This window comes from Ovis aries, chromosome X (assembly GCF_016772045.2).
Source record: "Ovis aries strain OAR_USU_Benz2616 breed Rambouillet chromosome X, ARS-UI_Ramb_v3.0, whole genome shotgun sequence".
NCBI classification, from domain to species: Eukaryota; Metazoa; Chordata; class Mammalia; order Artiodactyla; family Bovidae; genus Ovis; species Ovis aries.
In genome coordinates, this window is record NC_056080.1 from 9,375,368 (window position 1) to 9,391,027 (window position 15,660).

At 40.5% G+C, this 15,660-nt stretch overlaps 1 protein-coding gene across 6 annotated transcripts in view; it reads right to left on the minus strand.

The window, feature by feature from the left end:
- ARHGAP6 (Rho GTPase activating protein 6) overlaps positions 1–15,660 on the minus strand; it is a 542,302-nt gene that overhangs the window by 100,779 nt on the left and 425,863 nt on the right. Inside the window, exon 1 of one of the 6 annotated variants that reach the window (XM_027963557.2) lies at positions 2,722–3,027. The exons of the other annotated variants lie outside the window; for them this stretch is intronic. The gene's annotated coding sequence lies outside the window, so the exon portion shown is untranslated. Of the gene's footprint in view, positions 1–2,721; positions 3,028–15,660 lie in introns of those variants that run through there. 6 annotated transcript variants of the gene reach the window in all.

Sequence of the window (15,660 nt, forward strand, 5' to 3'; positions counted from 1 at the left end):
GTTGAGGGTATTTGCATAGCTGTCACACTCCTGTTTGGGCTCATCAAAGGGGTTATTCCTTTATGAACTCAACAAAATAACTTTTGCTAATTCTTCTTCTCTTGATTCTTCAAGCACTCCTTCTCAACAGATCTTTAGGAATATTTAATACTTCTATATCTCGCTTAATTTTTTGTATTATTTATCTATTCTGCTTTTTTTTTCAAAAGCAGACACTTTAGAAAATTCTGAAAATTTGGTTGGTATAACAGTGCATTTTTACTTTTTCCCTTAGTATATTAGCTATTGATTGCTAGTACAAGAGGTGCCAAAATATGTTAGAGTAACATGATGGAAAAATGGACTTCACTCATTCAACAAATATTAATGAGTACCTTTGAAAAGCCAGGCACCGGAAAAAAAAAAAAAGAAAGAAAAGAAAAGCCAGGCACCATTCTAGATACTGTGGATTCATTGGGGAACAAAACAAAGAGCTCTCCTGTCATGGAGTGTCTAGGCCAGTGGAGGAAACTGATGAGAAATAAACATAATCAATGAGTCTATTACACAGCAAGTGATAAGGTGATAAGCCCCAAAGAAAAAGAGAAGGTAGAGGAAAGTGAGGGGCATCAGGAGTGTTGGGAAGGTTTCCAGGGCAACCTTACTAAGAAGGTGATAATTTGAACTAACTCTTATGGAGGTGAGGTAATGAGCCAGGCAGATTTCAGGAGATGAGCATCCCAGACAAGTATGAATTGACACAGGGGCAGCTTGGGGCAGTGGCTAAAAGCAAAGGTTGGCAAGCTTGGTTGCCTGGGCTTGAGTCCCAGTTCTGCCACTTTCCAGCCATGTGGCTTTTCACAAGCTTATTTTCTCTCCCCATGCTTTGTTTTCCTAATCTATGAAATGGGGATGATGACAAGCCAGGGCCTGGAAAATTACTGCCTGTGAACCAAATCCCATCTACTGATTGTTTTTGCAAATAAAGTTTTATTGGCACATAGCCACAGTCATTCCTTTCGGAACTGTCTACAACTGCTTTCACACTACAATGGCGGAGTTGAGTGGTTCTAACAGAGTCTGTCTGGCCTGTAAAGGTGGAAATATTTAATATATGACTCTTTATAGAGAAAGTTTGCTGGCCCCTGGACTAAACTAAAAGTAAAGGCACACCTATGATTAGGGTTTCTCTTTGGGATCATCATTCTCCTCTCCTAAGATTTTGTTTCTCTGGGCAACATCCCAAAGAACCTATAAAGATATCACATGACATAGTAAGACTTGGGGACATTGTAAAGCATGTAAAAGCTGGAGTGAAATAAAAGTGGTTCTCTGCAAATGGCCTATTTGTCTGGATTACTGATAAACCAAAATTGAAATGAACACTGTGAAACCCAGTGCTGTGCTACCACCACTCAAAAAACAACAAACAAACAAACAAAAAACTCCCAAACGTCACTCGTCACATCTTGTTTCACTCATACATTTTGTTTCAGTGGAAAGAACCTTTGGCAGGGAAGAGACACAACCACATATTCGAAGTTCCCAAAGGCGAAAACGTCAGAACAAAAGGCCAGTTTCATCTCTGAGTATCCTGAGTTGAATTGTGGACTTGTCTACCAGCCACCGATTTAATTCTGAGTTTTAAGATTCACTTGAATCTTGGATGGGGAAGAGATAAAAGAGCCCGCACAGATCCCAAGAGTGTGGAAAAATGGAGACCCTTTCAAGAATTAGAAACTTCTCAATGACAGCTCCAGCAGCTGATGGTTTTGCTTGTCTTTCTATAATTAAATTTAGTTCACTGAATTTAGAATGACAGACTTCCAGAGATGGATTGGACCTGGGAGATATGGCTAGCATTGTCCACTCTCTGCTAGCTACTGTTCTAAGTCCTTTATTTATATTAACTCATGTAATTCTTACAACAACTCTAAGAACTTTGTTACCATTATTATTCCCATATTTCAGATGAGATTATTTTAATGTGTCAAGATCACGCACCTAGTAAATGGCAGAATTGGAATTTGAAGCCAGGATGGAGATTCCAGAATCTAGTCACTCACAACCATATGTATTTCACCACTTCTCCTGATGAATCAGTCCAATCCCTACCTTTGCAAAGGAGCAAAGAAAAATCCAAAGAAGTTAGGTGACCCCTACAGTAGCAGTGGGATCTGCATTGTAAGAGTCACATTCTGCCTTTTCCACCACCGAATCTTTTCATTCTGAGACATACCCTTATAATAGTATAAACCAGAAATTATGTAAAAATCCAAAAGCTTAAGGTTTTACTCTTTTATAAAGCAGAACACATTCGATTTATGATTAGGCTTATCTAATGTCTGAGCTGTTCTGCAAAGCCCGTATTTATCATAGCCACGGCAACTAAAACCTTGCCCTGAGTTTAAGAAGTCTAGAGGGGGACATAAGCTACTTTACCCTTTCAGACCTGAAAACAGCCTGTGCTGAATCTTTGTAGAAATCAGCCCAGATCCACTTCATCACGGCACGCTCCTTTCTGGTCCGATTTGCTCATTTCAAGCTGCTCCAATATCATCAATCAATCTAAAAATAATGTTCCCATAAATCTCCATTGGCACAGACAGACTTAGCTGTCACACATCTCAGACACTAATCAATCCACTTTTCTTCCCAAATCACAAGACAAATGTGGAAGAATCACAACACTATATCACAATAATCTGGAAAAGAGGAAGTATAGATATTTATATTGCTTACCCATGAATTACATTCAGCTGTGTCTTTGCTGTCCTCTCTAATTTCACTGAGCTAAGCTTGGAGTAGGAACTTGAGTCTGTTTAAAAAAAATTATTTTTTTGATGAAAAATACATCCTGAAATGGCAGATTGCAGCGAGTGTCTGAGAAGTGGCCCAGCTGGCATAGCTGTGACTCCCACGATACCTTTTGTTGCCAGAGACCTCCGCTACCATACGTCTCGGGACCAAAAAAAAAAAAAATGCTATCTTTTCATCGGACCATTGAGAAGTTCCTGTCCCTTCAGAATGGAGACAGGCTGTGTCACTGAGTGAGTGAGTGAGTGAGTGTGCGAGTGACTGTGTGTGTGTGTGTGTGTGTGTGTGTGAAAGCAGTGTTAAGGGGGAGGAACAAAAAGAATGCAGAGAAATTGAAACTGGATTTCCTGATTTTTATTTTGATAAGACTATTTTGAAGAGATATTCTGGAGTTAGAAAAGGATTCCTCTAAAAAAAAATCCCCTTTTCCACAGGGATCTACAAATGGTAATTGGATTGTAACTGTGCAAACTGTCCTTATTAGGAATCAACCAAAGAATGACGGAAGCCTCGGGTAAAACCTCTGAGAGCGTGATAAAGCACATAGGGTGCTTTCTTTGTTTAGGATAAAGTCTCAATTCTTACATTCCATTTTAAAAACACTGACTTCTTCATTTTTCTAACACTAGTTAAAAAAGAAACATTAAAAAAACAAAAAGGTTTCATTCTCCCTTATACTGAAGCACAACACATGCTCTGAATTTTACGCTCTTTGTAAAACAATAGTCCTTGAGAAGTTGTTCATTTCCTGCACAGGGGGTGTGGAGGTCAGAGTCGGGGGAACCACTGTGGCCCCGTTTAAGAGGGTGCAGGTTGGGGGTGGGGGCAGCGGGGAGACAGCCTTGAAGAACAGAGAGAGAAGGAAACAATAAAAACATACCGTGATCACTAATTACCTTGATCTCCATGTATTCCACATGGTACGGAACCAAAAATAACTCAAAAAGGCATCTTTGTTTTCCAGTCAATATGAAGTTATAGTTCTCCTGTGGTCGCAAGTGAGTTCCAACAAAAGAATCACTGTGATTATAACTGACAAACTGAGCAATGATTTCATGGAAGAGCTTACTGACTCAAAATTTAGGGACTCGGTACATTTTTTACTAGGATTCTGTGAGGTTAATCATCACTTGAAATAAGCCACACACAGCTTCTGTTGCTCCTGATATTTATTTAGTGAGAGAAAAGAATTTAAAAACAATAAAATACATCAGATGTTTTTCTTTACTAGAACAATTACACTTAAAGAGAAATTCAGAGTAAAAATTTGCCTGTTGTAGCATATACCCTCACCTCCACTGCCCTCAAAACTCAGATGTTGAAAAGTCATCATTTCAGCAGATAGTGAATAAGGTTCATGTAATCTGAATACTCATTTATGGAATTTAGACCCACCAATCAAAGTTATTTAATATACTACTTTGCATGGAAATGATAAATATGCAATTCATTTGTCATTGTTAGGCAAGTGATCTTTCAGTTTATGAATAGATGGAAACAGCCTGTAGTCCTCAGTGAGCCCTTATTAAGTGTCAGATATTGTTCTAAACATTTTATGGGCACTGACTCACTTAACTGATGAAAGAATTATAAAAAGTAGTTTACATTTTTATCCTCATATAATAGATGAAAAACAGAAGCTGAAGAGGTTAAGTAACTTACTACCAAATTCACAGCTCATAAGTAATGCAGCTGTGATCCCTACTATATTGAAGTTTTTCTATGAAATTGGCTGGAAGACAAAGCCATAGTTCACAAGCAGCCGTAGTCAGAGCCACGTCATGGTGTTCAGTAAGAAATAGACACAGGGATTTAATGAGTACAATTACCTAAGCCTGGAGTGGCCTGTTCATTTGATGGAGATACACACTGTCAGGTCCATGAACGTTTCATGTGAAAGTAAGCACTTCTTCAAGTGGCTAATCTCAAGTAATCTCAAGAGACAATGTCTTGTGAAATTCCTGGTTTGTTTTAACAGTGGAAACAAGTCAAGCCTTGAGAGGATATGCAGAAATAATGGAGAAGCTGAGTATCTCTGGCATTTTTTGGGAAAATGCATTCAAGCCAGAAAAACCAAGGGTGACATAAGGAATCTTCTTTAAGATTCAAATACTCTTTAAGTAGAACCAAGAAGAAGCCAAAAAGTCACCCAACCAGCTTTTGAAATAAGTATCAGGAAGCAATCATAAGGTCTAATCTCTGGAAGAGTTTTGCCACCCAGAAAAAAATGCCAGGAACACGGTAATCTTTTACCCACTTAACTCTTGATTAGCCAAGGATACCAAGCAACAATTTACAGCCTCAAAATCTAAGCCATTAAGCATTTACTCCTGACTCTTATTCTGGATTATTACTGTTTATATCACTAGGGACATTTTGCAGTTTCAGGGCAAAAATATTATAGAACCACTCTCAAACTTTTGGAGTGAACACATTTCTGATGATACCACTGTTTTGCTTAAAACCCTTTGATGTCTCCTCTTTAGCTCATGGATAAAGTTCAGATTCCTCTGCATGGCATCCATTCCCATGTGTGCTGATTTAAACAGAATAAAATCAAATATTCATTGCAAAACAGAAAATAATAATAATAATTGAAAATATTGAGTATGTATTAGGTGATATGCACTACATATGTGGTACTCATTCACTCCCACAATTGCATTTTATGGGTGTGGTCATGGAGATATAGAAACAGAGGAAAAGACTCACAGGCTGCATGAAGACTTCTTCATGGGCTCTCAGCTAGATGACCCATCCCAGTCTCCTTTGTACAGAGTAGTGGTCATATGACTAAACTCTAAGCAGTGGACTGTAGGAGGAAGCGATAGGCTTCATTTCTAGCCTTGGCTCATAAAAACCTGGAGACAACATCTCTCAAAGCTACATGAGGTCATCCCAAGCATGGACCACACTTCTCAATATTCATGCCCAAGCATCCCCTGCTCTTCAGTTCTGACCACCTCTGTGATCTGCCTTAACCAATCAAACGTGGCAGAAATGACAATGAGATAATTCTGGACCTAAGACTTAAGAAGTCCTGGCAATTTCCACTTCTGCATTCTTGGGACCCTTGAACCACCATGTCATAACTGTGGCTACTCTACTGGAGAGACCACCTGGAGAGGCCACATGGAGCGTGAGAAGAGCTTAGCTGTCCCAATGTCTCAGCTCAACCCAGCTTCCAGACAACCTCCCAGTTGAGTGAAGTCTTATGAGTGACCTCTGTCAAGGCCAGCAGAAGTGTTCAGCTGAGCCCAGATCAGATTGCAGGACCATCAGCGAATAAAGCGGTGGTTGTTTTAGGCCACCGAAGCTGGGAGGCGAGGAGGGTGGGGGTTGTTTTGAGGCAGTGAATAACCAAATCAATATATTCTTGTGTTGAAGACAGTGGAGCAACAGGAAAAAACAGCTTGGGTCCTTGAATCCTTGTTTGGGACACAGCCATCCTACCAATCATAGAGACTAGGACAATATGAAAGTGAAAGAGAAAGGCGCTCAGTTGTGTCCAACTTTCTGTGACCCCATGGACTGTTCTCCAGGCAAGAATACTAGAGTGGGTAGCCTTTTCCCTTCTCCAGGGGATCTTTCCAACTCAGGGATCGAACCCAGGTCTCCAGCCACCAGGAAAGCCCAACAATATGAGTGAGTAACAAACATTATGGTGAGATGTGGGAACATTTGTGATATGGCAATCAACCTCACCTTTTTATTTTTATTTATTTATTTAGTTTTTACATGTGCATATGTTTGTTTATTTAATATAAATTTATTTATTTTAATTTGAGGTTAATTACTTTACAATATTTTATTGGTTTTGCCATGCATCAACATGAACCTTTTTAAACTTCTTTTGTGCACACAGATCACAATTCTAAACAGTTTGAATCTGGAGTCCTATCCCTGGAACTTCTCATGTACTTTTCCCCACTGATCCACATGGCAGGTCATTCCTTCAGTTTCAACATTTTCACATGGAAAGAAAGTAGCTGATCAATTGGATGATAAAATAAAAACTATTCTTTATAAGTCATTTTGCAGAACATGTAGAAAGTCTTTTATGAACAAGAGGATAAATAGTTTTAAATAATATATAGCAAATATTTAGAAATCGGTGATGCTTCTATCTTTTAGAATTATGACTTGATATGATGATATGGCATAGCGAAATTTCATCTAGATCATATTTATTACTAATAAAACTTTTGCTGGTCCAATTACCCTCTTTTGACCAGTAACATAGAACTAGCACTTGAGGTCTTAATATTTTTTGTGATGGTACATAAAAAATGTGAAAAATTGTTAAGGACATTTCAATCCTTCTGATACTGTACAGAGTACAGTGAAGATGTGGTATCTTTTAGTTGCATTATCAGACTCTACCTTTATATTGGGCTTCCCTGGTGGCTCAGCGGTAAAGAATCCACCTGCAGTGCATGGGTTTTATCCCGGGGCCAGGAAGGTCCCCTGGAGGAGGAAATGGCAATCCACTCCAATATTCTTGCCTGGAAAATCCCATGGACAGAGGAGCCTGGTGGGCTGCAGTCCATGGGGTAGCGAATGAGTGGGATACAACTGAGCGACTAAACAACAACAAGTAAAAACACAGAAGGACAATTCTGCATTCTCTCGTGGCTATCATTTGCTTCCCTAACAATACATATCTGTCCTCTTCACTCCCAGCACTTGACCTTTGTCTGATTTCTAGTATCCTCTTGCTCCTACTGTCACCCACTTGCAGACAGACTAACTTTCAGATCCTTCAGATCCTACCATCAAAGCCAAGTACTAGATATCTGGAAAGTTACTAAAGGCCACAGATCTGAAACAATAAAAACCACAACAAAGACTCTCTAACACCTGGTGGTGGTGGTGGTTTAGTAGCTCAGTCGTGTTCAACTCTTGCAACCCCATGGACTGTAGCCTGTCAGGTTCCTCTTTCCATGGGATTCTCCAGGCAAGAACACCTAGTGGGTTGCCATTTCCTTCTCCAGGGGATCTTTCTGACCCAGGAAATGAACCCAAGTCTCCTGCGTTGCAGGCAGATTCTTTACCAACTGAGCTACAAGGGAAGCCCAACACTTAGTTGGGGCTTACAGAATATTTGCTATACTCTAGGAGGCAGGTACTAGGATTGTTCTCCTTTTGCAGACAAGAAAGTAACTTGCTTGAATTCACACCCAGGCAGCCTGTTTCCAAGTGCAATGGGTTTAACCCTTAGGCTATATCACAGCACGCCAGGGGCATTTTCTTCAATGAGTCTCTTGGAAGACACATGCACGAATTGAATACAGCACAAAGCACCCGACAAGGACCGGATGGCTCCTCTGTAGCTGGGAGAAATCTGGTAAATGAATGGAGGGCAGCTGAGTTCCCAAAGCCTTTACGAAACAGAGGGACAGAAACGTGCACACAGAGGCAGGGCAGCTGGAGGAAACAAACAGAAAGCTGACGTGGAGATTACCTCCGGGAGCAAGAGTGGGGGCTGGTGTCTGAAAGAAGGAGAAACAGGCATTTTAGAAAGCCTCCTGGGTCATATCCTTTACAAGTCGGAACACGCACTCCAAGTTTTGGGGTAGAGGCGTGACACAGTGAAAGCGGTGTTTGAGGAAAGATGAATGACGCAAACTGGTGCACAACAGACAGGAAGGCAGAGCAAGAGGAAGTAAACACTGAGGTCTACAGTGTGAGTGGTAAAGGGAGGCTCTGCGCATGGCATCAACTGACAGAAAGGGACTAAGGCAGTGTAAGAAATAAAAACTGAAAGTGGTCCACTTTCAAGGACAACTAGCCTAGAGTGACAGCCTGCTGATGTAATAGCCATTAGGATCCTCGTGCGGGAAAATCCAGACAAAGGGATAGTGGAATGCCTAGGAGTTTTCACTCGGGCTCATTCTATTGGTGAATTCAAAACATAAGAATGGGAAGAAGAGTGCAAGAAGAACAATAAATCCAGGTGACATCGGGAAGATTGTTAACCCCATAGTACTCAGCCAGTGAGGAACTGGGGGAGGGGCTAGGGTGCCTGATGAAACACCCATTGTAACCACTCTGGGTGTGCCTGCCCACCAGCCACCCGATCTTGCAAGACCATCATTAAAGCCTCGCTTCCCACTGCACCTCGTGTCTCCAAGTCCATTCTTTGGGTTTGGGCCCATGGGCTTTATTTCCCACAGGACCAATAAAGCAAGCAGTGCTTAGAGATGCTTTCTTTATGACAGTCCTTCAGTTTGTCCAATAAATGTGGATTCCCCAGAGAGTCAGATCCAATATACTGGGAGAAACACCTTCAGGGGCATAGTGAGATGTTCGCATCTCATTTTCAAGTATATGTATCTGTTACTACACTGCAGAAAAAAAGTCTAGTTTTAATAATATTCTTGGAATATTTGCTACAAAAGCGAAATCAGTTCAGATGCAGGTGGTGACAAATTTTAGAACAAACTCTACAAGGACCGCCTGCAATGCGGGAGATCTGGGTTCTACCCTGGGTTGGGAAGATCCCCGGAAAAGGAAATGGCTACCCACTCCAGTATTCTGGCCTAGAGAATTCCATGAACTGTATAGTCCATGGGGTCACAAAGAGTCAGACACAATTGAGTGACTTTCACTACAAGGACCAGCCGTTCTCTAACCTGGCTGCACGTTAGAATTACTTAGCGTATACCTCAGTTAAAAAAAGAAAAGAATTACTTGGTGCAGTTTTCAAAAATACTCATGCCCTCGTCCCCCTCCAGACCAGAGAGGTCCAATAGACTTTTCTGTGATTATGGAAATTTTTCTGCTGTCTGATATGCTGGCCACTAGCCACCCACGCTAATGAGCTCTTGAGATGTGACTAAGCAGACAGTCACTGAACTTTTAATTTTCTTTCATCTTCATTGATATAAATGTCACTGTGGCAAGTGGCTATCTTATTGGACAGTAAAGGAAGAGGTCAAATCAGTGAGACTCTTTAGGGTTGGGGTGTAGGTACTGGCAGGCTTACAAAATTCTCCAGGGGATTCCAATGTGTGGTACAGGATGAGAATCATTGCAAAGGTCTGCGATTAAGGAAATCATCAGTGGCACATTCCTTGCACTTTTTCTCTAAGGTCGTTACTTTTCTCCAAATTCTACTAAGTGTGCTCCATGCACCGGTGCCTCTCTTCCTGCTGTCCCCACTTCTCCCTTCTCACATCCTGCCACGCTGCCATGTGAAAGGTACACTGTCTAGTCCTTTATTTACTGACCCTGCCAGATTTCCCTGATACCAAGGGTAGATTCTGATCTCTTTCCTTCTCTCTCAGGGGTGGCAGAAATAAAATCTGATAATGCTACCAAGTAACAATTCAGTCCCCACATTTGTACACCCATACATTAAAAAAAAATTTTTCCCTTGCACAGGCTTGATCCAGATGCCACTTTCTATGATTACTGACATGGACATGATGAGGAATATTTTTAACGGTAGCACAGTGAAGTGGCCCTAGTCTTTGAGGTGTGATAAACAGGTCTCATCTGCTTATTTGCCACTGTTTCCTTCAAACGGGATGTGGATGACAGCACAGTGGTTGCAGGGCGGGTTCTGTGGTCCTTCTGAATCCCAGCTCAGCCCACAGCTAGCCATGTCTGTATCTAACCACTCTAAGGCTCAGTTACAGAGTCCTGTGGGAGACCTAGAGAACAAACTAGTGGTTACCAGTGGGGAGAGGGGATGGGGAAGGAGCCAGACAGATGTAGGGGAGTAATAGTAAGCAAACTATTAGGTATAACATAAGCTGCAAGGATATTTTGTACAACAAAAGGAATATAGTCAAGTTTTTGGTAATAACTGTAAATGGAGTATAACCTTTAAAATTGTGAATAACTTTAAAATTGTATACACCTGCAACTTATATAATATTGTACAACAACTGTGTGAAAGTGAAAGTGTTGCTCAGTTGTGTCCGACTCTTTGTGACCCAAGAGTAGCCCACCAGGCTCCTCTGTCCATGGGATTCTCTAGGCAAGAATACTGGAGTGAGTTGCTGTGCTCTCCTCCAGAAGATCTTCCCAACCCAGGGATCTAACCCGGGTCTCCCACACTGCAGGTGGATTCTTTACCATCTGAGCCACCAGGGAAGCGCACTATACTTTAATTAAAAAAACAGTCCTGTGGGGAGGATTGAGCAATGCGTGTAATATGCATGATGAATGAGACATGTGCTACACACACTCTCTCCTACCCTAGATTTTGACACCCTGCCCTGCCATTTTGTGGTGAGTAAAGCAAATAGCAGGACAAACTTTTGGGAGGAAGTCATGGAATTCATAAAAGCATGTTCCAAGCAGTGATTAATTAATGTGGCAATATGAAGACAATTTGGAAAATGGTTACAAGGAAAAATAATATGATTCTGTGATTTTCAAAAAATATTGAACTTATTTATTCTAATGAGTCTTCACTTTGACTTCCATGCCACCGGTTAATATTAATGGGACAAGGAATTCCAGGGTTCAGTGATATCAACATCAGAAGCATACTGTACAATCTCCAGGCACATTATCCCTTTGTTGAGCTTTCTCAATGTAGTCTAACAACATGTTCCAATATTATTTTCAATTACAAACACTATTGATTGATTTTCTACACTGAGTTTTCCTGCCTTCTTCCTTGTTAAATATCTGTCTATGGGTAGAAAAAAAATTTTAATGTTAGAAAACCTAAAATTACAATCCCTTAGCATCATCAGAGTTTGTAGTCAACACAACTATCAGTGGTAAGGATTGCCTGCCAGTGACTCACAGCACAGAGAAGATAAGCAGGGAGCTATGCACCATCCTCAGGGAATTTAGATAGGTGAGGAATAACTAACATTTCTTGTGGATGTAAATATGTGTGTGTGTGTGCTAAGTCGCTTCAGTTGTGTCTGATTCTTTGCAACCCTGTGGACTATAGCCCACCAGGTACCACTGCCCATGGGATTCTCTGGGCAAGAATACTGGGGTAGGCTGCCATTTCCTCCTCCAGGGGATCTTCCTGACCCCAGGGATCAAACCCACATCTCTTATGTCTCCTGCATTGGCAGGTGAGTTCTTACCACTAGTGCCACCTATAGCCATCATTATTCCTAGCCCTAATTATGTATTCCTTATTTTTATCATTAAACAATTGTATGAGGTAAGGTATATTAATATGTATTCATTTCACAGAGAAAGAAATCAAGCATTAAGCAATTAACTTGTCCCAGGAAATAGATTGTAAGTGACTGAGCTGGGATTCAAATTCATGAGCCTTAACACCAGAGTTTGGGGTCCTAACCACCGCACTATGATACCTCCCTGTGAGTACCAAACTTTTCTCTCAAAGTATGGGCGGTATGACTCCAAAAGTACATCCGAATGACTGTGTGAGGGCACTCTAGGCTGATCTCAAATCCTCTCTCATTTATTTTTCTTACAAAATACAATTCTGAAGTTTCTAAATTATCCAATATCAAGAATAAATTACTCCTAGCATCGATTCAGGCATGACTTGACCTTGAGGTAGCAACTATCAACCTAGAGGACAGGTGGATGGACTACAGCCCTGGCTACATCCAGCCCCCACTAGCTTTTGTAAACTAGAGCCCAGTCAAGGTCCATTCATTTCCACCTTATCTAGGGCCATGACTGATAGAATGGCAGAGTTGAGTGGTTGCACTAGCGATGTATGACTGCCAATGACTAATATTTACAACTCCACAGAAAAAGTTAGTTGGTCCTGTTCTGGACTCATTGAAAAGAAATCACCAGACACGCAGCACAGGAAATGACAGAGCTGCAAAGGAATCACCTTTTTACAGCTCCCATTGCAACATGTACGTATGTATGAGCAGATGAATCTATAGATTGCTCAATAGAGTAGTTTTCTTTTATGTGTATTTTGAGGCCCCAAACGACCTAGACCCTGGAGCTACGAAGGGAATAACTTGTGATGTCTCACTGTGGAGGGAGGGAAGAGAGGATGGGGAATGTCTAAATGTCAGATATTCTCCCAGAAAACTCTAGCTTCATAGGCTGCCTCCCTCTTCTGCAACTATCACACCACCCCACCCATCACATTTTCGCTAATTTCTTGACATTTAAACATCGGAAATCTATTTGACTCTTTATATTTGGGCCTTTTCACTCTGCCTAGATTGCACATAGATATGGCATTTTGAAGAAATAGCACTTACATTTTGTGCTTTTGCATATTTGTTGATTGAAAGAAAGCTTTTGGGAAAGTACACTTCTGAGTCTAAACTGAAAACTATTTTGTGTCCATTAGCAAGGAAACAAGACTGGCAGGCAATACTTATATTTAGGACACTTGTTCTAAAGTAGCTAAAATCACTTCCAATAAAAATGAAAAAAATCTTACTTTCTGGCTTTTACTATTAAGTGTCAAAACATGTAAAATGGGCAACTTAATTTGCAGAACAACACAAAATGCCAGGTATAACATAAAAACAAGCCATCTGCACTTACTGGCACAGAGCTGACTTTTTAGTTGCCATGTTTCAGGCTTTTTTTTCGTCCAGAAATGTTTTCTCTTCAATATACTATGTTTAAAATGATAAAAAGTGTTTCACAGACCTATCTAAATACTTCTGCTTTGACATAAGGAACAAATGCTTCCTTTGAGCAATGAAATGTACAGAAACTGAAGTCTAAAAAGTAAATTATAGTAAAATATTACTGGGGTTTGGAGAGGTAAAACAAATGAATGCATTTTTAATAGACTTTATTTCTCAGAGCAGTTTCAGTTTCCTAGCAAACCCGAGTAGAAGGTTCAGAGACTCCCATACAACTCCTGCCCCTACTCAAGCACAGCCTCCGCCGTTCCCAACATCCCCACCAGAGGGGCACATTTGCTAGAATTGACAAACCTACACTGACGTGTCACCGTCAGGCTAAATCCATAGTTTACATTAGGGTTCATGTGTGATGTTGTATGTTCTACTGGTCCGCACAGATGTGTAATGACATGTATTCACAATTATAGTATCACCTACAGTCGTTTCATTGCCCTAAAAATCCTCTGTGCTCCACCTATCCATCCATCTCTCTCTTCCCCTACCTCTGGCAATCACCGATTTTCTCATTGTTTCCATGGTTTTGCCTTTTCCAGAATGTCATCTAGTTGGAATCATGCAGTACATAGTCATTTCTGATTGGGCTTTTCTACTATGCATTCAAGTTTCTTCATGTCTTTTCACAGCTTGATAGATCATTTCCTTTTGGCTCTAATTGTCTATTGTCTGGATGTCACAGAGTTTATTTATCCATTCACCATCTGAAAGACACTTTGATTGCTTCCAAGGTTTGGTGATTATGAATGAACATCCATGTGCAGATTTTCACGTGGCTATAAGTTTCAGCACCTTGAAAAGGATAATTGAATCATATGGGAAGAGTGTATTTAGTTTGGTAGAAACTGTCAAACTACCTTTCAAAGTTGCTGTACTGTTTTGCGTTCTCACCAGCAATGTACGAGAGTTCTTGTTGCTCACCAGCACCTGCTGTTGTTACTGTTGTGGATTTGAACCACTATAGTAAGTGTATAGTAGTATTTCATTGCTGTTTTAATTTCCATATCCCTGATCACACATTACATGGAGCATCTTTTCATGTGCTCATTTGCCATCCATAGATCTGCTTTGGTGGAGTGTCTGTTATGGTCTTTGGCTGCTTTTTAACAAGGTTGTTTTCTTATTGCTGAATCTTAAGAGATCTTTGTATATTTTAGACACCAACCTTTTATCAGATGTGTCTTTTGCAAATATTTTCTCCCAGTCTGTGACTTATTTTCTCATTCTCTTGACATTGTCTTTCATTGAGCAGAGATTTTTTTATTTTAATGAAGTCATGCCTCTGTTGTTATATCACCATACCCAAGGTCATGTGGGTTTTCTCCTGTGTTACCTTCTAGGGGTTTTATAGTTTTGCATTTTACATTGAGGTCTGTGATCCACCTTAAGCTAATTTTTGTGAACAGTGTAAGGTCTGTGTCTAGAGTCATTGTTTTGTTTGTGGATGTTCAATTGTTCCAGCACCATTTGTTGAAGAGACTAACTTTACTCCATTGTCTGGCCTTTGCTCTTGTGGGAGAGATCAATTGACTGTATTTGTGTGGGTCTACTTCTGGGCGCTTTGTTCTGTTCCATTGATCTATTTGTCTATTCTTCTGCCAATACCACACTGTCTTGATGAGTGCCATTTTATACTAAGTCTTGAAGTCAGATAGTGCCGCTCCTCCAACTTTGTTCCCCTTCAATTGTGTTGGCTGTTCTGGGTCTCTTGTCTCCACATGTAAATGCTAGAATCAGTTTGCCAGTATCCACAAACATGACTTGCTGGGATTTTGACTGGAATTCCCTTGAATGTGAAGATCAAGTTGAGAAGAACTGACGTCTTGACACCGCTGAGTCTTCTTATCCAGAAACATGCAGAATATCTCCATTTATTTAATTCTTCCTTGTTTTTATTCATTGAAGTTGTGTAGTTTTCCTCAATAGATGGTGTACAAATTTGGTTACATTTATACCTAAGTACTTCATTTTGCGGGGTGCTAATATAAATGGTATTGTGGTATAAGTTTAAATTCTACTTGTTGAATGCTGGTATATAGGAAATTAACCTTGTGTCCTACAACCTTGCTATAATTACTTATTAGTTTCAGGATATTTGTTGATCATTTTAGATTTTATATGTCAATGTTCACATCATCTGTGAACTTGGTAGAGATCCAGGAGGTAAAACTTACAAAAGTGTGGGAGCCTCCTGATGACTGGGTTTCCCTGAGGTTCTCAACTCTCAGAGTTATTCACACTGAGTCGCCAGCAATTTGCCAATGCAGTTCAGGTTTCCCCACTCTAG